The sequence below is a fragment of the Thalassophryne amazonica genome, chromosome 18 (genome assembly GCF_902500255.1).
Source record: "Thalassophryne amazonica chromosome 18, fThaAma1.1, whole genome shotgun sequence".
NCBI lineage: Eukaryota > Metazoa > Chordata > Actinopteri > Batrachoidiformes > Batrachoididae > Thalassophryne > Thalassophryne amazonica.
The window spans coordinates 7,122,678-7,149,048 of record NC_047120.1 but is presented as its reverse complement, the minus strand read 5'-3'; positions in this window follow the sequence as shown (position 1 = coordinate 7,149,048).

Genomic DNA, 26,371 nt, shown 5'->3' with positions numbered 1-26,371 from the left:
CAGTTTAATGGTGGGTGTGTGCACACCCAGCAAACAGTCCTTAGTTTCAAACCAAGGGAAAACCTCCACCTCCAATCCAGAAACCCGGCACGTGCAGTATTAGTGAGTACTTATCGAAGTTTGGCGTGGGGAGCGAAGATGTCAGCCCTCCACGAACTACAAACCCAGCCTCCAGCTGCAAGCACTCACAGAAACGACTGCAAACAATACAGAAGCAAAAACTGTCTGTGAAAGACTCAAAAAACGGCTGAGCAGTTTACCTGAGAGGTAGAACGATATCTCGGCAGGGAGGTGGAGTTGCTGCCTGGCTTTTATGGAGATGGTGATGAGGTGGTGATGAGTGACAGCTGTCAGGTGGTGATGAGGGACAGCTGACATTCCTGGCTGCTCCCGTGAGGCGGCTGCGCCCTCTCATGCCTGAAGCCCGCACTTCAGGCAGGGCGCCCTCTGGTGGTGGGCAGGCAGTACCTCCTCTTCAGCGGCCCACACAACACAGGACAGCCCCATGTGGGGAGAAAAAGAATGTGAAATATGTAATTATAGTAATTGTATATTAGAATATTTAGAAAAATCACCCAAACCAAAGCAACCCTTATGTGGCTGAAATAAGTGAAAAGAAGGTGAGCTTAGAGTGGACTACACGATAATGGGTATATGAAATAGGCCGAACAGAACGGCTATACCTGCACATTGATACTGTGAAAAGATTTGCGATTGACATAATCGCCCTCGTGCTCTCCCAGGGGTGCACTGATTGGGATTTGCGTGCAATCAATGGCTCCTATTACTCTTGGGAAACCTAGGAGAAACTGTTATTGATAAGCCCCACTTCGCCTAATGAATGGACATGCATTAGACCTATTTTGATATTAGTAATTACCCGTGATTGCATAAAAACCTTCTTTGATTTGCATTGCGGATAAATGGCCAGGGAAAACGACAAATGCATCCAACAGTTTAGATAGAGCAAGTACTACCTTGCGAATCATACGACATACAGTATTCTTGCTCAGATGTTCAGCATCACCAATGGAATACATAAATTGTCCACTGGCAAAATATCTAAGCGCAAGACACATTATCTGCTCGATCGTCAGGGCATTGCTACGATGGGTGATGTTACAGACGTCTGGCCCGATCAGCTGACAAAGTTAACAAATTCCCTCGGCTGAGAATCTATATCTTTCATGGAGAATATCGTCCGGGTATTGGATTACCAAAACATAAATCTATCATCAGTCATCTGTGGATCATCAAAACATAAATCTGACATCAGTCCTCTGTGTATTACAAAAACATAAATCTATCATCAGTCCTCTGTGGATAACGAAAACATGAATCTATCATCAGTTCTCTGTGCATAATGCAAACATAAATATATCATCAGTCCTCTATGTATTACCAAACATAAATCTATCATCAGTCCTCTGTGTATTACAAAAACATTAATCTATGATCTGTCTTCTGTGTATTACCAAAACATAAATCTGTCATCAGTCCTCAATGTATTGTTAAAACATAAATCTATCATCAGTCCTCTGTGGATAACTGAAAAATAAATCTATCATCAGTCCTCTATGGATTACCAAAACATAAATCTATCATCAGTCCTCTATGTATTACCAAAACACAAATCTATCATCAGTCCTCTATGGATTACTAAAACATAAATCTATCATCAGTCCTCTGTGGATAACAAAAACATAAATCTATCATCAGTCCTCTATGGATTACCAAAACAAAAATCTATCATCAATCTTCTGTGGATAACGAAAACATAAATCTATCATCAGTCCTCTATGGATTACCAAAACAAAAATCTATCATCAATCTTCTGTGGATAACGAAAACATCAATCTATCATCAGTCCTCTGTGCATAATGCAAACATAAATCTATCATCAGTCCTCTATGGATTACCAAAACAAAAATCTATCAACAGTCCTCTATGGATTACCAAAACATAAATCTATCAACAGTCCTCTATGGATTACCAAAACATAAATCTATCATCAGTCCTCTATGGATTACCAAAATATAAATCTATCATAACTCCTCTATGGATTATCAAAACACAAATCTATCATCAGTCCTCTGTGGATAACAAAAACATAAATATATCAACAGTCCTCTATGGATTACCAAAACATAAATCTATCATCAGTCCTCTATGGATTACCAAAACATAAATCTATCATCAGTCCTCTATGGATTACCAAAACATAAATCTATCATAACTCCTCTATGGATTACCAAAACATAAATCTATCAACAGTCCTCTATGGATTACCAAAACATAAATCTATCATCAGTCCTCTGTGGATAACAAAAACATAAATATATCAACAGTCCTCTATGGATTACCAAAACATAAATCTATCATCAGTCCTCTATGGATTACCAAAACATAAATCTATCATCAGTCCTCTATGGATTACCAAAACATAAATCTATCATAACTCCTCTATGGATTATCAAAACACAAATCTATCATCAGTCCTCTGTGGATAACAAAAACATAAATATATCAACAGTCCTCTATGGATTACCAAAACATAAATCTATCATCAGTCCTCTATGGATTACCAAAACATAAATCTATCATCAGTCCTCTATGGATTACCAAAACATAAATCTATCATAACTCCTCTATGGATTACCAAAACATAAATCTATCAACAGTCCTCTATGGATTATCAAAACATAAATCTATCAACAGTCCTCTATGGATTACCAAAACATAAATCTATCATCAGTCCTCTGTGGATAACAAAAACATAAATCTATCATCAGTCCTCTATGGATTACCAAAACATAAATCTATCATCAGTCCTCTATGGATTATCAAAATACAAATCTATCATCAGTCCTCTGTGGATAACAAAAACATAAATATATCAACAGTCCTCTATGGATTACCAAAACATAAATCTATCATCAGTCCTCTATGGATTACCAAAACATAAATCTATCATCAGTCCTCTATGGATTACCAAAACATAAATCTATCATAACTCCTCTATGGATTACCAAAACATAAATCTATCAACAGTCCTCTATGGATTATCAAAACATAAATCTATCAACAGTCCTCTATGGATTACCAAAACATAAATCTATCATCAGTCCTCTGTGGATAACAAAAACATAAATATATCAACAGTCCTCTATGGATTACCAAAACATAAATCTATCATCAGTCCTCTATGGATTACCAAACATAAATCTATCATCAGTCCTCTATGGATTACCAAAACATAAATCTATCATAACTCCTCTATGGATTATCAAAACACAAATCTATCATCAGTCCTCTGTGGATAACAAAAACATAAATATATCAACAGTCCTCTATGGATTACCAAAACATAAATCTATCATCAGTCCTCTATGGATTACCAAAACATAAATCTATCATCAGTCCTCTATGGATTACCAAAACATAAATCTATCATAACTCCTCTATGGATTACCAAAACATAAATCTATCAACAGTCCTCTATGGATTATCAAAACATAAATCTATCAACAGTCCTCTATGGATTACCAAAACATAAATCTATCATCAGTCCTCTGTGGATAACAAAAACATAAATATATCAACAGTCCTCTATGGATTACCAAAACATAAATCTATCATCAGTCCTCTATGGATTATCAAAACACAAATCTATCATCAGTCCTCTGTGGATAACAAAAACATAAATATATCAACAGTCCTCTATGGATTACCAAAACATAAATCTATCATCAGTCCTCTATGGATTACCAAAACATAAATCTATCATAACTCCTCTATGGATTACCAAAACATAAATCTATCATCAGTCCTCTATGGATTACCAATCACCTGAGAAATGACTCACATTGAATTTCTTTCAGTATTTGGTAACTCACTATGTAACAAATTTTTGTCTGAAATTGTTTTGTAGCACACAAACTTGTTGAGGCGACACGGTTACTTAGTGGTGTGCACTGTTGCCTCACAGTAAGAAGGTTGTGGGATCGCTTCCTGCCTGCTCCTTTCTGTGTGGTGTTTGTGTGTTCTCCCCGTGTTCCCTGCCTCTTGCCCAGTGACTCGGTTAAGCTGCAGCTCACCTGTGGTCCTGAAATGGAATAAACAGCGATAGGAAATGAATAAATGGTCCTGATTACCAGGCCAAAGCCATAGTACCTAACAACACCACACAGGGAGACAGACATGGACAGGGTCGGACTGGGAACAAATTTCGGCCCTGGCATTTTTCCTCTGGACCAGCCCACTATTGGCCCGACGAATCCACCCCCAAACACGCACACCCACCCGAACCCCCAATGAACAAATACTATACACCTAAACACCATGAACACACACCTAAACACACACTTTCACTGTCATTTCACCTTGATCATAGTAGAAAACGTGGACCCGGCACCACAAGGGGGTGTCCTGATAACATTAAAGGCAATTACATATTTTGACGAAATTACAAGTTTAAATGAATGTTTATGTCACAGAAATCCTACTTTACAATCACACTGCAGTCATTCTTAAATTATTTCCTTTTGCATTTATAATAAACACTTGTATTTATTTTGTGTTTGTTTTTCTGGTTGAAATAAGATATAAATAATCTACCAGACTTCAAAAAATATACAAGTTTCCATGTTATTTTATTTGTCTAAAAATAAATGTCTGAGGTTCCTTATGTTAAACAAGAAATTATCTAATCTGAAATAACAGGTGGTTTTAATACAGATGAAAGGTTTCTAAAGAACCATTTATTGATTTATTTACCTATTTTAATTACAAGTGTTCTAAACGTTTTTAACAGTAATCAGAAATTTTGAGGTAACAACAACAAAAAAACATTTCCAATGATTTTTCTTCAGAAAACTGCTCTCTAAATGAGCAGTCCTGTCACACGTTAATGTTTTGTATAGATCAGTGGTTTCTGCACCAATCAGATTGGTCCAATCCATTTTGTAGAGATCAGTGGTTTCTGCCACGAGTCTTCCGTGTTTTGGCCCGACGCGTCGTTCCTGTTGGACAATGTGACGGTACGTCATAGCTCAGAGTGTCGAAAGTTGGCGCACCTCATCTCGACAGAACACCGGCTCTGTGGTATGCAGATCACTTGACCGAGCGTCTATACATTCAAATAATAATTAAAAAAATACTGTCATCACTCTTCACTCTTGGTCAGTCTCTTACAACGATGCAGCGTAAATACACGAGCTTTCCAGGAGCGCACGTCTCCTCCGGTGCGCACTATTTTTTTTGGGGGGGGGGGGGCGACCCCGCCCCCTGTGATAAACTCATCGCCCCCTTAATATTTTTTTTTTTTCTGGCGCCGGGTCTGACAAAACGGAAGCAAATGCACACAAGCGGAAAAAAGTTTTTATGTCTCCAAAGTGTGTGTGTGAGTGAGTGAGTGAGAGAGAGAGAGAGAGAGAGAGGGGTAATGTGTAACCACTGCTAGGATTCACACAGCAGCAAATTAAGGAGCTGAAGTCTGTAGCTGTTGCATTTAAAGATTAACAAAAGTAAAGCACAGTTAATTAAGATAAAAGAAACGATTCCAACCTTGTATCAGTAGAAGAGCGGAGAGAAGTCCAGGCGCCGAGGACTCAATCCATTCACAGGGGCGGGAGCGGCCGCCTGCTCTTCCTGCAATCTGATTGGCCACCCTGTATGCTTCTCCATTGTCATTGGCTGTTGGTCATGTCAATCATTGTGCTCTATGCAAGTCTCCACTGTGTGATCAAACGGAAACAAAACTGAAATCTAGAATAAGACTGCGCCGTGTATGAAACACTACAGAACTTTTATTTTGACACAAATTCAGGAAGTGTCTCTGCAGCTGTGCCGATTAAATGCTGTAGCTTCACCGATCACGGACTTTCCTCGTGTTGACAGCAGCGCGCGGTTCGAGAACACTGTATATTTCCATAATCTCTATAAATATGGGAAGGCCGGCCCACGCACGTCTAAACGTGCAGCGGCCCACCGGGCAAATGCCCAAAATCACAGATTATCAGTCTGAGCCTGGACATGGACAATAACATATAGCTTCCATGGTGAGATACAGTTGAAAGATGAGTGATGAGAATCAAATGTTGGCTGTGAAGCCAAAGTGTTACTGTGCATGTACATGTTTTTGTTGTTGTGGACATCATCACTGTCCCTGTCGTAATCACTGTTTGGGTGTGTGTGTGTGCGTGCAGGCTTGTGCTTGCTTTTGCATGTACGTGCACTATCCTTTGCAGTTGGGGAAATGCAGCACATCTCTTCTTAATATGCAACAATATGCAATATACAACCTCTTCTTCAATATGCTTAAGAAAATATATTCTTAATGCTTCTGTGGTTCATTCTGTAGGAAATACAGACGAGCAAACAGAAAAAGATGAGTGATGAGAAAGGTATGATGGAGGTGACACATATGGATCTGGATGTTGGAGAAGTCAGGGCTTACACACTCCAAGTGCTTTTCTAGATATGAATGAAGCAGGTCTGAGGACCAGATTTGACGTGTGACAGCACATCGTTGGAAACAAATCTGCCTGAGTCACAATAAAAATGTCATATCAAATATTCCAGCGCCACCAGAGACGTTTTCGTTCAGTCATACTGTCACCGCCACAGCAGCACCTCCTGATGTCTGCTCGTCTCCAGAAAGGACACTTACAGGCGTGAACTTCATCACCATGGACAAAGATTGCAAAAGGAACAGAAGCTGAAGACATTATGTTCAAGCGATATGATGCAACAAGCTGTTTTCCTCAACTATCATGTTCTCACTGAAGAAGGATCCACCTGGCACCAAGCAGTAAAGGGCGGATTCCAGAGGAGGGGATGGACTGTTTGTCAAGGGTCTCTGCTATCCAGGACTTAAAGTGGTTCTTTAACTTGGTGGCTCCAGCAACATGCAGGCATCAGTGCGTGCTCCCTGACCTGACCTGACGATCATAAAGATTCAATCTGACATCCGTGTAAAATGATGACATTAAAGATGGTCATCACTGATGTTCCATTAATATCGGCTCCACAGCAACACGCCGATTATGGTCTGAGTTGCTGCCAGCAGTCACAGGCCTCGTGGGAGGGATTTTGTGGATGATCTTCTTAATCGGTCACCCTCTAGAGTTCACCTGATTATACCTCATTCCTGCTCCAGTCTATTAGCTGGAGTACTGGTGGCTAATCCCTCAAAGCGCCCTTGTGACTCTTAAAGTGTTCACACACCTCAAGGAAAGCAGTCACTCCAGCCCACTCATGTGAGCAAGGTGACCGGGCTGCTGTATGCAGGACACCACATACAATCGCACGTCCTTCACGAAGCACCTTTTAAATGTACACACTAAAACTAACTCAGTACTCAGCTCAGCCTCTTAAGACAAAGCGCCTTTCACACCGGGTGCTTTATAAACTTCAGGCAACACCTACCAACGCATACCAACACCTCAACGCGTGATGTCAGACGCTTCACTTCAGAAGCAGCAAGGGGGCAGAGATTGCTATGTCACACTCTGGCTGTTTCCACAACCTGAAAAAAAGTTGAGCGATCATCTTGAAAATGCATCGCCTGAAAAAACAGCAGTAGAATGATTCTCCCATCACCCTACTGGGAGAAGCTTTTTTCAGCTACTTTTCGGAGTGACGCCGACCGAGGGAGGACTGACGACTTGGTGGGATATCGATCAAACCGTGACAGCGGGCCGACCCGCACGGAGAAGCCGGGTCTCAGGCATCATCCCTGGGCAGAGCGAGGCAGGCAGACGGCGTGATGGAGCAAACCCACTCAGTCCGAAATTTCCCACTTTTTGGATATATGCAAACTCCCATTTTGACCAATGGAGCTTAGTTCTGCAGTTTTATCGAGGTGAGAATATATAAAAACGTGATGTTTACTGCACTGCTGTGAAGGTTTAATGATCGTCTAACGTTAGCTTAGCCTTTTAGCACAGGTGATCTGAGTGAACACTTTAATTTGTAAATGGTTCAGTCTTTTTCATTTTTACCAAATAAAGCTACAGCTTTTATCAGAGACCACAAAAGGTCAACTTTAAATAACTTTTTTCATGTGTTTTTCCATAGTTTTATATATATATATATATATATATATATATATATATATATATATATATATATATATATATATATATATATATAAACTATAAACTGTTTAGTGTTTCTTTATATTTTAAGAAATATTTTTTATTTGTCCTGATCAGGAACATTTGCTGTGCAGACAACCAAAATACAGATGCACTTCAAAAACTTCCAGTGATGAGCTGAACACCATGAAGTCCAGTCGGAAGAAAAACATCAGGAGGATGTTTTGCTCAGTCATTTGATCCAACCGAGCCGTAAAGGCGGTGAGAATGTGCTGCAGCTCACCAATCACGTCTCCTGCAGACGCCTGCGCTCCCTGCTCTCCCATTGGTCGTTCAACAGCCGGGTGACGCCCCTCGGAGTCCATGACGCTGGCCGAGATATCCTGTTGGGAAAGTGTAGTGACACGGACCCACAACAGGGGGCGCAAATGAACGGTCAATAGATGAGCCAAAATAGAACAATTTAATGTTGTGAATGTGCACAACGAACATACAGACAATCACAGAATATCATAATAGTCAATACACAGAGGTGACGTGTGGGCAGGCTCGAGGATAGAAGACGTCTGTCCTGAGAAGAGCCGGAACCACACGATTTCCGCCGCCCCAGAACCTGGTGAATACTGGAGCCGCCAAGTCCCGAATTCCCAGGTGATCACCGTCCCCGACTGTCGGATCTGGTACTGCTGGCGAAGAACAAAGACAGTCAAGTGTGGGTGTGTATACACCCAGTAACAACAACGGTGGGAATGCCACCTCCACCTCTCACTCAACACGTTGCAGTGGTCTCAGAGGAAAAGGAGCGCCGTCATGCACAGCCTCCACCAAAACGACCGGTTCTCCTGCAAACACTCACAATCACAGATTTATAAATCTCAAAAAAAGGCTGAGAGTAGTACCTCCAATGAAGTATGATATCTCAGCAACGAGGTGGAGATGACGTCTGGTCTTTATGGAGTGAGATGATGTTGAGTAGATGGGTGACAGCTGTCAAGAGGTAATGAGCGACAGCTGTCACCCCCGGCTGTGTCCATGGTGACAGCGCCCTCTCGTGCCTGAAGCCCGCACTTCAGGCAGGGCGCCCTCTGGTGGTGGGCCAGCAGTACCTCCTCTTCTGGCGGCCCACACAACAGGACCCCCCCCTCAACGGGCGCCTCCTGGCGCCCGACCAGGTTTGTCGGGGTGTCGGCGGGTAGAAGTCGGCCAGAAGGGCTGGATCCAGGATCCTCTTCACCCAGGAGCGTTCTTCGGGTCCATACCCCTCCCAGTCCACCAAGTACTGGAACCCCGACCCATCCGACGGACGTCCAGGAGCCGGCGCACCGTCCAAGACGGCTCCCCGTCGATGATCCGAGCAGGAGGCGGTGCCGGTCCGGGAGCACAGAGGGGTGAGGTGTGGTGAGGTTTGATGCGGGACACGTGGAAAACCGGATGGATCCGCAGTGAAGCCGGGAGTTGGAGCTTCACTGCGGCAGGACTGAGGACTTTGAGGATCCTGAAGGGGCCAATGTACCTGTCCTGAAGTTTTGGGGAGTCCACCTGGAGGGGGATGTCCTTCGTGGAAAGCCACACCTCCTGCCCGGGCTGGTAAGCAGGGGCCGGGGATCGCCGGCGGTCTGCATGGGTCTTCGCCCTCGTCCGGGCCTTCAACAAGGCAGAACGGGCGGAGCGCCACACCCGACGGCACTTCCGCAGGTGGGCCTGGACCGAGGGCACACCGACCTCTCCCTCCACCACGGGAAACAACGGGGGCTGATACCCCAAACACACCTCAAATGGGGAGAGGCCGGTGGCAGAAGACACCTGGCTGTTATGCGCATACTCGATCCAGGCTAGATGGTTACTCCAGGCCGTCGGGTGCGCGGATGTGACGCAGTGGAGGGTCTGTTCCAAGTCCTGGTTGGCCCGCTCTGCCTGTCCGTTTGTCTGTGGATGGTACCCGGACGAGAGGCTCACGGTGGCCCCCAGTTCCCTGCAGAAGCTCCTCCAGACGTGTGAGGAGAACTGGGGACCATGATCAGAGACGATGTCGGAGGGTATCCCATGCAGACGGACGACGTGGTGGACCAGGAGGTCTGCTGTCTCCTGGGCTGTTGGGAGCTTCGGGAGGGCCACGAAGTGGGCCGCCTTGGAGAATCGGTCCACTATTGTGAAGATGGTGGTGTTGCCCTGGGACGGCGGGAGGCCCGTGACGAAATCCAGGCCGATGTGGGACCAGGGGCGATGAGGCACCGGCAGCGGCTGGAGGAGCCCTTGGGCCTTCTTATGTACTGCCTTGCCCCTGGCACAGGTGGTGCAGGCCTGGATATATTCCCGGACGTCGGCCTCCATAGACACCCACCAGAAGCGCTGCCGGACAACTGCCACGGTCCTTTGCACCCCTGGATGACAGGAGAGCTTGGAACCGTGACAGAAGTCCAAGACTGCAGCTCTGGCCTCTGGTGGGACGTACTGACGGTTCTTCGGACTGGTTCCAGGGTCCGGGCTCCGTGCCAGGGCCTCCCGGACGGTCTTCTCCACGTCCCAGGTGAGGATGGCCACGATAGTGGACTCCGGAATGATGGGCTCTGGTGGATCCGACAGCTCTGTTTTGACTTCGTCTTCGTGTACCCGGGACAAGGCATCCGATCTCTGGTTCTTGGTCCCAGGGCGATAGGTGATCCGGAAGTCGAAACGCCCGAAGAACAGTGACCAGCGGGCTTGCCTGGGGTTCAGCCGCTTGGCGGTCCTGATATACTCCAGGTTCCGATGGTCAGTGAAAACCGTGAATGGCACAGACGCTCCCTCCAACAGGTGTCTCCACTCCTCAAGAGCCTCTTTCACCGCAAGGAGTTCTCGATTGCCGACGTCATAGTTCCGTTCAGCCGGGGTCAACCTGCGGGAAAAGTAGGCACACGGGTGAAGAACCTTATCGGTCTCTCCGCTCTGGGACAGCAGGGCTCCTATTCCTGAGTCAGAGGCGTCCGCTTCAACCATGAACTGGCGGCTAGGGTCGGGCTGCACCAAAACTGGCGCAGTAGAGAACCGTCGTTTCAACTCCTTGAACGCGGCTTCGCACCAATCCGACCAGGTGAAGGGGACTTTTGGAGAGGTCAGGGCTGTCAGGGGGCTAACTACCTGACTGTAGCCCTTAATGAACCTCCTATAGAAATTAGCAAAGCCGAGGAACTGTTGCAGCTTCCTACGGCTTGTTGGTTGGGGCCAATCTCTCACCGCCGCAACCTTGGCCGGATCAGGGGCGACGGAGTTGGAGGAGATTATAAACCCCAGGAAGGACAAAGACGCGCGGTGAAACTCGCACTTCTCGCCCTTCACAAACAGTCGGTTCTCTAACAACCGTTGCAGGACCTGACGTACATGCTGGACATGGGTCTCAGGATCCGGAGAAAAGATGAGAATATCGTCCAGATATACGAAGACGAATCGGTGCAGGAAGTCCCGCAAGACGTCGTTAACCAAGGCTTGGAACGTCGCGGGGGCGTTGGTGAGGCCGAACGGCATGACCAGGTACTCAAAGTGACCTAACGGGGTGTTAAATGCCGTCTTCCATTCGTCTCCCTTCCGGATCCGAACCAGGTGATACGCATTCCTAAGATCCAGCTTAGTAAAGATTTTGGCTCCATGCAGGGGGGTGAACACGGAATCTAACAATGGCAACGGGTATCGGTTGCGAACCGTAATCTCATTCAGCCCCCTGTAATCAATACATGGACAAAGTCTGCCATCTTTCTTGCCCACAAAAAAGAAACCTGCCCCCATCGGGGAGGTGGAGTTCCGGATCAGCCCGGCAGCTAATGAGTCCCGGATGTAGGTCTCCATTGATTCGCGCTCAGGTCGTGAGAGGTTGTACAGCCTGCTGGATGGGAACTCAGCGCCTGGAACCAAATCAATGGCACAATCGTACGGACGGTGCGGGGGAAGGGTGAGTGCCAGATCCTTGCTGAAGACGTCAGCAAGATCGTGGTACTCAACCGGCACTGCCGTCAGATTGGGAGGGACTTTGACCTCCTCCTTAGCCTGTGAACCGGGAGGAACCGAGGATCCTAAACACCCCCGATGGCAGGTTTCGCTCCACTGAACCACCACCCCAGACGGCCAATCAATCCGGGGATTGTGCTTCAACATCCATGGGATGCCCAAAATCACGCGGGAGGTAGAAGGAGTCACAAAAAACTCAATCTCCTCCCGATGGTTTCCAGACACTACCAGAGTTACTGGTTGTGTCTTGTGTGTGAGTAAAGGGAGGAGGGTGCCATCTAGTGCCCGCACCTGCAATGGCGAAGGAAGCGCCACCAGAGGGAGCCCTACCTCCCTTGCCCATCTGCTGTCTAGCAGATTCCCTTCTGACCCCGTGTCCACCAGTGCTCGGGCTTGAAGGGTTAAATCCCCGCTCAGGATTGTGACTGGGAGTCGTGTGGCAATTTGGGCGTGTATCCGGTCACGTCCTTCGCCTCGCTCCCGACGGCGTTCCTCCAACCGATTGTCTAACCGTATAACGAGATCGATAAGCCCATCTAAATCCCGCGGTTCCTCTTTAGCTACCAGCTGCTCCTTCAGAACCAACGACAGTCCGTTTACGAAGGCGGCGCGGAGCGCAACGTTATTCCAGCCGGACCTCGCAGCCGCGATGCGGAAGTTGACTGCATAAGCGGCTGCGCTCTCGCGTCCCTGTCTCATTGACAGCAGCACAGTTGAAGCGGTCTCTCCTCTGTTAGGGTGATCAAACACTGTTCTGAACTCCCCCACAAACCCAGTGTATGCTGATAACAACCGTGAGTTCTGTTCCCAGAGCGCCGTAGCCCAGGCGCGTGCTTTACCCCGAAGCAGAGCAATCACATAAGCTATTTTACTAGCGTCTGACGCGTACATGACGGGACGTTGTGCGAAGACGATGCGAACACTGCATAAGAAAGTCCGCGCACGTTCTCCACACAACCTCCGTACGGCTCAGGAGGGCTTATGTATGCTTCAGGGGATGGTGGGAGGGGTTGTTGAACCACCACTGGAACGTTTATATCCTGCACAGGGTCGGCAGGAGGACGAGCCGCAGCAGCGCCCTGAGCGCTCGCCGCCATCTGTGCGGAGAGAGCCTCCACCCTGCGGTTCAGGAGGATGTTTTGCTCAGTCATTTGATCCAACCGAGCCGTAAAGGCGGTGAGAATGTGCTGCAGCTCACCAATCACGTCTCCTGCAGACGCCTGCGCTCCCTGCTCTCCCATTGGTCGTTCAACAGCCGGGTGACGCCCCTCGGAGTCCATGACGCTGGCCGAGATATCCTGTTGGGAAAGTGTAGTGACACGGACCCACAACAGGGGGCGCAAATGAACGTCAATAGATGAGCCAAAATAGAACAATTTAATGTTGTGAATGTGCACAACGAACATACAGACAATCACAGAATATCATAACAGTCAATACACAGAGGTGACGTGTGGGCAGGCTCGAGGATAGAAGACGTCTGTCCTGAGAAGAGCCGGAACCACACGATTTCCGCCGCCCCAGAACCTGGTGAATACTGGAGCCGCCAAGTCCCGAATTCCCAGGTGATCACCGTCCCGACTGTCGGATCTGGTACTGCTGGCGAAGAACAAAGACAGTCAAGTGTGGGTGTGTGTACACCCAGTAACAACAACGGTGGGAATGCCACCTCCACCTCTTACTCAACACGTTGCAGTGGTCTCAGAGGAAAAGGAGCGCCGTCATGCACAGCCTCCACCAAAACAACCGGTTCTCCTGCAAACACTCACAATCACAGATTTATAAATCTCAAAAAAAAGGCTGAGAGTATTACCTCCTATGAAGTATGATATCTCGGCAACGAGGTGGAGATGACGTCTGGTCTTTATGGAGTGAGATGATGTTGAGTAGATGGGTGACAGCTGTCAAGAGGTAATGAGCGACAGCTGTCACCCCCGGCTGTGTCCATGGCGGCAGCGCCCTCTCGTGCCTGAAGCCCGCACTTCAGGCAGGGCGCCCTCTGGTGGTGGGCCAGCAGTACCTCCTCTTCTGGCGGCCCACACAACACTCTGCTCTTCAAAATAGGAGAAAAGTGTCTTCAACAAGAACACTAGAGGTCAAAGCTGCAGAAGAGACCTTCATGTGGTCCCGAGAATCCAGCAGAACATCACCTGCTTCTAAATAAGAGGCTCTTTAAACAGCATCTATTTTATTATTTTTTTAAAAGCTGTTTCATTTTATATTGTAACAATAAATAAATGGATCATTAAAAATGTCCACAAAATCAAAGTTGTCAAAAGACATTTGCACAGGCAGAAGCTCCCCCCTTATTGTGCACAATTTTAAAACATTCACAATCACGAGTCAAATTCATATTTCGAAATGACTGTCCTGATCACAATATTAAAGGCAAATACATATTTTGATGTAATTACAAGTTGAAATGACTGAAAATGAATGAAAAATATTTCATCATGAGGTTTATGTCAGAAATCCTACTTTCTAGTCACACTGCAGTCATTGTTAAATTATCTCCTGTTGCAGTTATAATAAACAGTTGTATTTATTTACAGTGGCTGTTTTTCTGGTTGAAATGAGAACAGACTTAAAAAAAAAAAAGACAAATTTCAATGTTATTTTATTCGTCTAAATAATAAATGCCCAAGGTTCCTTATGTTAAACAAGAAATGATCTAATCTGAAATAACAGGTGGTTTTAATTTACAGATGAAGAAAGTTTTCTAAAAAAAAACCTTTTATTAATTAATTTATTTTGCTATTTTAATTACAAGTGTTCCAAACTTTTTTACAGCAATCAGAAATTTTGAGGTTAAAAAAAAAACATTTGCAAGGATTTTTCTTTAGAAAACTGCTCTATAAATGAGCAGTCCTGTGATACGTTTCTGTTTTGTATAGATCAGTCGTTTCTGCCACTAGTCTAGTGTTTTGGCCTGACGCATCATTCCTATTGGACAGCGCAAAGCTACTTCATAGTTCAGAGTGGCCAAAGTTGGATTGGGTTGAACTTTGACCACGTCAGCCTGTCGACAAGCAGCAATGCGCGCTCCCGTCAGAAGTGTCGGTTTAGCTTGGCTTTTGATGCGCCGCTTCTGATGCCTCTCAAAAGCACCGCGTCTCATTGAAAATAATGCTTTTTAGACCGATTTTTGACGTCTCTGATGTTTCCAAAGCGCCGGTGTGAAAGGTCCTTTAGACAGCAGAAAGTTCAAGAGTCCATTTATACAGATGTTTTAATTACATACGTATAATTAACAATTAACTGTGTTGTACTTCATAAATAATCTATATCTAAATTCAAATTACTAAATAATAAACACACCACTATTTAATCTGCTCAACAGAAGCTGACTAAGTTGCAGCAAACATTCATTTCCATTTTGGGTCAAAACGGTTAGAGCATGGACCAAACATGGCCAACGGGTCGGACATTGGACACTTCTGATTGACAGAGACATAAAGAAGTTATAATTCTGTTTCACCTTTAAAACATTCTTCCTGCAGGGTTGTTATGTTATTTCATTTTACAGAACATATTCATGGTGAGGGCAGCAAGAAGGTCGTGGGATTGCTTCCCACCCAGTGGAGTTTGCATGTTCTCCCTGTGTTTGTGTGGGTTCCTCCAGGTGCTGCCGCTTCCTCTTACATGCAGTGGTGGGCACAGTTCAGCTAATCTGATAGCAGATAATTATCAAAGCTAATGTTTTGCTATTGGATTAGCTTTTCAGATAAGTTTTAAAACCATCATCGGACCAATTATCTTCCAATAAATTTAGTTCTGATAACTTTCAGTCCGATAACATTTTTTTTGGTGGTAAAGTAAGCAAAGTTCAATGTCAAAAATGTTTGCAAACCCCAAAATTAAATATTTTAGTCCATCTGTCATTTTTGTTTAGCAGTTTATCGGTTTATCATCATTAAAGATAACTTTTTAGTTATCTGATTAATGGTTATCAAAGCTAACTTTTTGGTTAGCTGTGCCCACCACTGCTCACATCCAAAGACATGCAGGTTAGGTGAACTGGAAACTTTGGGTGAGTGATGGTGTGGTTGTGCCCTGCAACACATTGGTGTCATGTCCAGGGTGAACCCTGCCTCATGCCCTATGGATGCTGGGAGAGGTTCAACCCCCCACCCCCCGATTACTTTGACTGGAGTACGCAGGTATAGAAAATTAAACGAATACTCACTGTGTACCTTTCTCCAACATTTTCATTGCTCTCTATTTCTCTCACTGCCAAATTTATCAAAAAAAAAAAAATCCTTCCCACAGGGTTGTGTGCATTTGTGACTGTTATTTTTTCTGTTTTTTTTTTTGTTTTGTTAGAACATAAACATTGTTAAATAATCAGAACAAAACAGAAAATGAATGTGTTGGGAAAGTGTAGGTACACGGACCCACAACAGGGGGCGCAAATGAACGGACAATGGAGGAAGTCAAATACAACACTTTACTGTTGTGAAAGGGCACAACAAACACAACAGATTACAATAATAGACAAAAGGTCAAATCACAACAGGTGTCGTGTGGGCAGGCTCGAAGATAGGAGACGTCTGTCCAAAGTAGAACCAGAACCACACGATTTCCTCCGCCACCACACCCCGGGAATACTGGAGCCGCCAAGTCCCGAACTCCCAGGTGGCCACTGCCTCCGTGTCGGATCTGGTACTGCTGGCGAGGAACAAAAAAACAATTAAAGGTCGGCGCGTATGCACCCAGCAATTCACACGGCAGGAAAACCAACTCCACCTCTTGTTGGAAAAAGAGTCTGTTATACGATACACAAAAAGTCACAAAAGGTTACTGTCGAATAAATCTCACAGCCAGCTGAGAACGTTACCTTCCTGGTAAAGCGATATCTCGGCAAAGAGGTGGAGATGACGTCTTGCTGATATACTGATGCTGATCAGATGAGTGGTGACAGCTGTCATAGGTGATGAGTGTCAGCTGTCACCCCGGCTACTCCTGTTAGGCGGCAGCGCCCTCTGGTGCCTGGAGCCCGCACTCCAGGCAGGGTGCCCTCTGGTGGTGGTGGGCCAGCAGTACCTCCTCTTTAGCGGCCCACACAACAGAATGTACATAACACTCTCTCTCTTACTGAACACATTCACTGTGTACCTTACTCCATCAATATCTATTTATGTCACCCCAAAATTTGTAAAAAAAACAAAAAAACAACACACAATCCTTCCAATTGAGTTGCATGGAATTGTGACTGTCATGTTACTTTTACAAGATAACCACTGTTAAATAATCAGAAAATCACAGATCAGATAGTCTCTGATTACATTTCCAGCTAGTACATTTCTCTGCAGAATGTGAAGAACACATCTTCAACTAATCCACCATCCATCCTGCATCCACTAACCATCCAGTAGGTGGCAGACATGTCTATGGTTTATTACACATGATATATTAAAAAGTAAGTCAGTAAGTAAGTGCTCCCTTGTTTGCACTCGGGGTCGCCACAGCAAATCCAAGGTGGATCTGCATGTTGATTTGGCACAGGTTTTACGCCGAATGCCCTTCCTGACGCAACTCCACATTACATGGAGAAATGTGGCAGGGGTGGGATTTGAACCCAGAACCTTCCGAACTGAAACCAAGCGCATTAACCACTTGGCCACCACCCCTGCTCATTACACATGATATATTAAATTTATAAAAAAAAAACTGATAGCATTTATTTTATTTTATATAATTATGGTATTGTGTTAACAAACTGGATGAGATTGTCTCATTCAATCACTCACTGCACTTTAGACGGTACATGCCAAGATTTGACAAAAGTGCTGTGTTCTCTTTCCCTTCCCTCCTTATTGTGTCAATGATGCTGATTAGTGGACACACCTGTGGCAGCTTCAACACTTGCAACTAATCACCCTTACAATATTTCAACCATGGCTCTTCACTTGATTTTTGCCAGATTCTTGTATGATTCCAATAATCATACAAGAATCTGGCAAAAATCATACAAGAACTTGGCTTCAGCTTTGCAGTACTTCATCCCCAGCATTTCTTAGTTCAGGGCTTCAGTGTTTTGTTGTAACTCCTTGCTTTTTAGTTTTCTGCCACCACCAGCTCCACTGGCCCCACCTGCCCCTGGTGACTCTGCTCCTGGCCTCCCTCCAAACCATGGGTGCCTCATATTTCCCTGCCTCAGCATCTACTCCTGTGAACACATCAACTTTTCTTGGTGAATAAAACTTTATGCGTTTTAATCCACTGCCTCTTGCAATTCAATCCACCTCATTGGGTCCCAATCCTGACATTATCTTTAACAAATATAATGTGGTGTTCCACTGATGACCTCACAGCGTATATACACACACACACACACACACACACACACACACACACACACACACATATATATATATATATATATATATATATATATATATATATATATATATATATACAACCCCTGGCAAAAATTATGGAATCACCGGCCTCGGAGGATGTTCATTCAGTTGTTTAATTTTGTAGGAAAAAAGCAGATCATAGACATGACACAAAACTAAAGTCATTTCAAATGGCAACTTTCTGGCTTTAAGAAACACTATAAGAAATCAGGAAAAAAAATTGTGGCAGTCAGTAACGGTTACTTTTTTAGACCAAGCAGAGGGAAAAAAATATGAAATCACTCAATTCTGAGGAAAAAATTATGGAATCATGAAAAACAAAAGAACGCTCCAACACATCACTAGTATTTTGTTGCACCACCTCTGGCTTTTATAACAGCTTGCAGTCTCTGAGGCATGGACTTAATGAGTGACCAAACAGTACTCTTCATCAATCTGGCTCCAACTTTCTCTGATTGCTGTTGCCAGATCAGCTTTGCAGGTTGGAGCCTTGTCATGGACCATTTTCTTCAACTTCCACCAAAGATTTTCAATTGGATTAAGATCCGGACTATTTGCAGGCCATGACATTGACCCTATGTGTCTTTTTGCAAGGAATGTTTTCACAGTTTTTGCTCTATGGCAAGATGCATTATCATCTTGAAAAATGAATCCCCAAACATCCTTTCAGTTGATGGGATAAGAAAAGTGTCCAAAATATCAAGGTAAATTTGTGCATTTATTGATGATGTAATGACAGCCATCTCCCCAGTGCCTTTACCTGACATGCAACCCCATATCATCAATGACTGTGGAAATTTACATATTCTCTTCAGGCAGTTATCTTTATAAATCTCATTGGAACGGCACCAAACAAAAGTTCCAGCATCATCACCTTGCCCAATGCAGATTGGAGATTCATCACTGAATTGTTGGGAAAGTGTAGTGACACGGACCCACAACAGGGGGCGTAAATGAACGGACAATGGAAGGGGTCAAATTATAACACTTTACTGTTGTGAATGTCACAACCAAACACAGCAGATTCAGAATGTGCAACAGTCAATTAATAAAGGTGTCGTGTGGGCAGGCTCGACGATAGGAGACGCCCGTCTGGAAACGAACCGGAACCACACGATTTCCACCGCCACCTGAACCCGAGGAATACTGGAGCCGCCAAGTCCCGGAGTCCCCAGGTGGCCACCTTCCCGGCGTGTCGGATCTGGTACTGCTGGCAGAAAGCAAAAGACAGTCAAAGGGTGGGTGTGTGAACACCCAGTAACAATGGTGGGAATGCCACCTCCACCTCTCACTCAACACGTTGCAGCGGTCTCAGATGAAAAGGAGCGCCGTCTTGCACAGCCTCCGCAAAAACGACAGGTTCTCCTGCAAACACTCACAATAACAGATTTATAAATCTCACAAAAAGGGCTGAGAGTATTACCTCCAGATGAAGATGATATCTCGGCAGTTTGGTGGAGGTGTCTTCCTGCTTTTATACCAGATGTGTTGATTAGTGACAGCTGTCACGGATGATGGGTGACAGCTGTCACCACGGCTTGTTCCTGAGGCGGCAGCGCCCTCTCGTGCCTGAAGCCCGCACTTCAGGCAGGGCGCCTTCTGGTGGTGGGCCAGCAGTACCTCCTCTTCAGCGGCCCACACAACATGAATATGACTTTCCTCCAGTCATTCACAGTCCACGATTGCTTTTCCTTAGCCCACTGTAACCTTGTTTTTTTCTGTTTAGGTGTTAATGATGGCTTTCATTTAGCTTTTCTGTATGTAAATCCCATTTCCTTTAGGTGGTTTCTTACAGTTCAGTCACAGACATTGACTCCAGTTTCCTCCCATTCGTTCCTCATTTGTTTTGTTGTGCATTTTTTGATTTTTGAGACATATTGCTTTAAGTTTTCGGTCTTGACGCTTTGATGTCTTCCTTGGTCTACCAGTATGTTTGCCTTTAACAACCTTCCCATGTTGTTTGTATTTGGTCCAGAGTTTAGACACAGCTGACTGTGAACAACCAACATCTTTTGCAACATTGCATGATGAATTACCCTCTTTTAAGAGTTTAATAATCCTCTCCTTTGTTTCAATTGACATCTCTCGTGTTGAAGCCATGATTCATGTCAGTCCACTTGGTGCAAGTGATCACTCCTTTTTAGATGCAGACTAATGCAGACTATATATATATATATATATATATATATATATATATATATATATATATATATATATATATGCAGTGGTGGGCACAGTTCCGATAATCCGATAACAGATAATTATCGAAGATAATGTTTTAATTATCGGATTATCTTTTTAGATAACTTTAAAAACCATTATCAGACTAATTATCTTTCTATAAATTTTTGTCCGATAACTTTGCGACCGATAACGTAGTAAACAAAGCTGAACAGCGACAAACATTTTTAAAATTTAAAACCATTGAGCACCTACCTGTTAAAACGTTTCCTAACAGATGTATAGTTTTACCCTCTGCAAGCAGAAGAGAGTTGCTTCGATGAGAAACTGCTCTATCCTCTGCAAGCAAAGAAGAACCAGTCAAAAAAAAAAAAATACATTTCTTTTAACCCCTTAACGCCTGAATTTATATAGCTGTATATAGCTGTTTTGTGTGTGTTTTTGCCTTTAAGTAGATGGTAAATAATGTTGAGATTAATTTCACTTTTGCACAAAAATAAATAGTAATTTTGGTATTTTGGTAATAATTTATGTTATAATGGTATAATAATAATAATAATAATGGTATGTTGCAAATTTGCGACAACAGGCATACTGGTCAATTTGGTATGTTGCATATTTGAGTCAAATATTGTAGCATATATGTGACAATAGGTGTTAAGGGGTTAACACCATACTGATACGCTGGCAATATCACCCAAGTCATCCAGAGGCATACATTTTTAACTTATGGTACAAATTTTAACCAAACTAATTTTGGACAAGTTATTTAAATTACTGTCATGTCTGAAGTTTTATAAAGTGAAAATATCAGATATATGTTTTACTTTTAAAGTAATGCACTAATTTCCTTGCACTGCTGTGCCCAGCAGTGCATTATGGGTAGTATAGGGTAATCTCAGTACGTTCATGACATGAGAAATGTATTTCAGACACTCTGTTCAGGCTCCACGGACAACAGCATTAAACTCTAGTGCCTAAAACTCTCGTGAATATATTCTCTGGGTTTATAGATGTTGTTATTGTATTTGAGTTTGTTAAATTCCACGCATCTTAAATGTAGCAGACAAGGATTATCTGGAATTTTGTTTTGGCAAGTTTTCATGGTCTCTACTACTATCTACTGGCCAGTAGTGTTCATGGCAATTCATGGCAGTATTCGTCCTGAAGCTGGGCAGACACTGAATGATATTTTTAATCACTGTACTTGGTTTCAGTTCAAACTGTACCGCAGAACCGCACGGTGTAAAAGTTCAGAGCGCCCGATTTATGTTCTCACACACATTGTACATTCAAAACCACACGTCGACTCGTGTTTCCAGAAGCAAAACGTAAGCTTTTTTTCAAACTTAATTTACAAAAACTCTCCATGAGAGACATCAAAGTTTAAAAACAAAACAACAACAAAAAACAAAACATTACAAGACAGATCTGTGGTGTTTGCACATGCACAGTGTGAGCGGCTGGATGCTTGTAGCTGTTCAGCAGCAGGATACCCTCACGATGGCCGACCAGAATAATATCAGTCAAGTTTGATTTTCATTCGACCATACGATCGGCGATCAGGAGGTGGTCGTGAGATGTTAAATGCAGCTTGTTACACCATGTACACTACACAATGCAGGATGCGCGATTAACCTGAAACTCTGTGAAAAAAATTCTCGCACAAATGAAAAAATCATCTGAAAAAGGGCCAAAACTCACACAGTGTAAAGCCAACATTTATGTGTCAAGACAATATTGAGTACATGTTTTACAATATAATAAAACGTGTGTACAATTATATAATAAAACGTACACACAACATCATAAAACGTGCGCACAGCACTAATAAAATGAGCACACATTCTCTCCACATGCAAAACATTTTGCGATGACACTTCCAGGGCTCTGTAAAAATCCCTGTTTTTACAAATAAAAAATGGAATATTTTACAAATGCACATTTATCTGTAAACAGCAATGAATAACTGAACCAATCAGTGTTTAGCAGAGGCACATTTTACCCACAATCCTTTGCGATCTGTCTGTGTTTGTTACAAAACATCAGAATTAGTGCATTATTCAACATTAAAAGATATATGTTATATTTTAACTTTGTACAAATGACAGAATTGACATTAACCCTTTATCTACGGCGATGGCGCCCAGGCCATATTTTCCATATGCGTTTTTCTTTTACCGTAACTCCGCCATAGTTTGTCCAATCCGAATGATTCAAAGTGCATTGTTAAGCTAACACGAAGGGCTTTCCAATGATATATGGTGTATTATGGTAAACGTAAGCTTGCAATGTCATAATGCAGAGGAAAAACACAGAAGTTTCACACTAGTGCGCCGCTGACTCTCATTACTGTAAGTTCTCATGTAAGCCCTCAATCTGAAAAATTTCAACACTGACAGCAAGCCAAGAACCCGTGCTTTCCAACAGTATGCTATATGTTGCATATATTACAGTAAAGTGCGTTCGGTGACTTTTGAAACAAGGGAAAAGTATGAAAAAGAGTGCAAAAGTGACAGAAAAGTACAGAAACAGACAGCAAACATAAATGTAGTAATTTTTGAGGAAAAGGCAGGGTGTTAGTGTCATTTGTGAAGGTGTGTGTGTGATGGTGTGTGTCCATCAGCCACAAGCCACTGCCCGGTGCCAACAAGCAGTGGAAACCCAACTTGCCAGCGATCCACAAAGGGCCGGCGTTCTTGCAAGGTTTGCAAGATGTCAACCTGCTGGATGTGCAAACTTTGTAAAATTGGCCTCTGTCTTCAGCCAGACAGAAACTGTTACAAACAGTACCACACTGACAATGGACTGATGTAGTTTAGATCTAATTTTGATTCTTGGTTAAATATTTGTATATAGTTTGACACTTTATTGTTTTATTCATATTGTATAATTTTGCACAAAATGGGTGATCAAATCAGTGATTTATTGCACATTTTAATAATACAGATAATAATTGATATATTTATATATAGTTTTGCACTTTGTTTGTTGTTATTCATGTTGTTTGGTTCTGCACTTTAAAATTGGTTACTTTTTGCATATTTTTGCCTTGTAAAATGTTTACTTTTGCACTGGTTCTGCACTGTTTCTGAGTTCTAGACACAAAAAAATTAATTATTTTGATTGTAAACACTTACAGCTTCCTGTTAAAAAATTGAAATCCAAACTTCCTTTACATAACAATCATTTTTCACTAAAAAACTGAAAAAAAAATCAAGTTAATTTTTGTGTTTTTTCTCATTTTAAATGCTAAAACTTACAAATAATGTGTATAAATAGTTAATCAGGTGTAATATAATTTAAATTCAGGTACTCTGGGAAAAGGGTACCAAAGCACACAAACATAGATCATTCTTAATTTTATTGCTATAATAAAAAATTATAACCAATTGTCCATTTGTAGCCTCAGGTAAAGGGTTAACGGAGTTAGCTATCGGTATTAATGTTATTTATAAATCAAAACCATAAGTCAGTACTGTTTTATTTTCCAAGACCTCCGCCTGACCGGAGCACTGTGATTGGCAGAGAGCTGGGCTTTGGCTGCACTCAGCTTGAGCCTGTGCTGGAAGCTGTGTAGTAAACAAGAGCTAGTTTCCAGCAGGGGGCAAGATGTTCAGAAACAGAAGTGCTGGCTCATTGTTTGGGTCTGTTGTTGCTTTTGATGCTCCCAGAAGTGATTGTGGTGTTAAAGCTCAAATTCAGTTTATTAGTAGTTGCAAATGTACCAGAAACAATACTGGCATTTATCAGTTATCTGTAAGTTCCAATACGTTTTTGGGTGGTTTATTGTTTTATCTTTATCAAAGATAACTTTTCAGTTATCTGATTATCTGTTATCAAAGTTAATTTTTTGGTTATCTGTGCCCACCACTGTATATAATATATATATATATATATATATATATATATATATATATATATATATATATATATATATATATATATATATATATATATAATATATATATATATATATATATATATATATATATATATATTATATATATATATATATATGAGGTCTATTAGATAATAAACCAACCCTTTTATTATTTTTTTAACTATATGGATTTGAATGACGTGCAATTACACCAATCATGCTTGAACCCTCGTGCGCATACGTGAGTTTTTCACACGTGTTGGTGATGTCATTTCCCTGTGGGCAGGCCTTGAGTGAGATGTGGTCCCGCCCTCTCGGCTGAATTCCTTTGTTTCACACGCTGCTCGAGACCGCGTGCGTTGCTTTATCAAAATTTTTTCTGGCCCTGTGAGGAATATCCGAGTGGACACTATTCGAGAAATTAAGCTGGTTTTCGGTGAAAAGTTTAACGGCTGATGAGAGATTATGGGGTGTTTCTGTTGGTGTAAGGAGTTCCCACGGAGCGGGACGTCTTGCAGCGCTTCCAGGCGCCGTCGTCGGCCTGTTTCGACCTGAAAACATCCTAATTTAAGGCTTAATTCACCCAGGACGTCGTGAGAGAACAGAGAAGATTCAGAAGAGGCCGGCATGAGGACTTTATGCGGACATTCCACTAAGGACATTTTTTAATGAAAGACGTGCGCGCAAATTTGCCGAGTCGTTTCCGTGACGACTTGGCAAATCTGTGTGCGCCGCGACAGGAAAAACACCTCCGTGTTGAAAACCATTTGTAAAATTCAGGCGGCTTTTGATGGCTTTCAACAAGTGAGTAACTGAGAAATTGTTTAACAGCTTGGGCATGTTCCAACTTGCCCGTTAAGGTTTCCCTGTCGCGACCCCCCGCGGTCGGGTCTGGCCCGACATGCGACTCTGCCCGCACGTTCTTTCATTACAAAATGTCCGTTAACAATGGAATGTCCGAATAAACTCCTCATGCCAACTTCTTCTGAAAGTTCTCTGTTCTCTGACGACTTACTGGGTCAACAGAGCCTGAAATGTGGAAGTTTTCAACTTGAAACGGCGAGACGCTGCCGCCTCGAAGCGCAGATCGCCATCAGGCGCCGTGGGCCGACCTTACGGCGACACTACCAGACCAAAATCTCTCATCAGCCGTTAAAATTTTTACCGAAGACCAGCTGAATTTATCGAATGGTGTCCACTCAGTTGTGCCTTACAGTTTTGAAAAAATTTTGATCAAACAAAGCAGCAGTCTCTGAGCCATTCCTAAACAATGAAAAAACGACGAGAGGGTGGGCCACTCCTCACTCAAAGACTGCCCACAGGCGAATGACGTAACCGACGGGCATGAAAAAACTCTCGCAGGCCCACGAGGGTTCAAGCATGTCTGATGTAATCACACGTGATTCAAATCCATATGATTTTTGAAAAAAATAATAAGGTCGGATACTTTTCTAATAGACCTCATATATATATATATATATATATATATATATATATATATATATATATATATATATATATATATATATATATATATAAGAGAAACCAGGGAAACTGAGGGAAGGAGGTTGCTTGCAAAAATCTCATGATACATGACCTCATCCATCCTCCCTTCAATACCGTGCTGTCATCCTGTCCTCTTTGCAGAAAAGCACCCCCAAAAATGATGTTTCCCATGCTTCACGGTTGGGACGGTATTCTTGGGGTTGTTCTCACCCTCCAAACACTCTAAATGGAGTTATCAAGCTCTATTTTGATCTCATCTGACCACATGACCTTCTCCCATGCCTTCTCTAGATCATCTAGATGGTCACTGGTGAACTTCAAACAGGCCTGGTCCTCCCATGTAGTTCTGGGCTTTCTCAGAA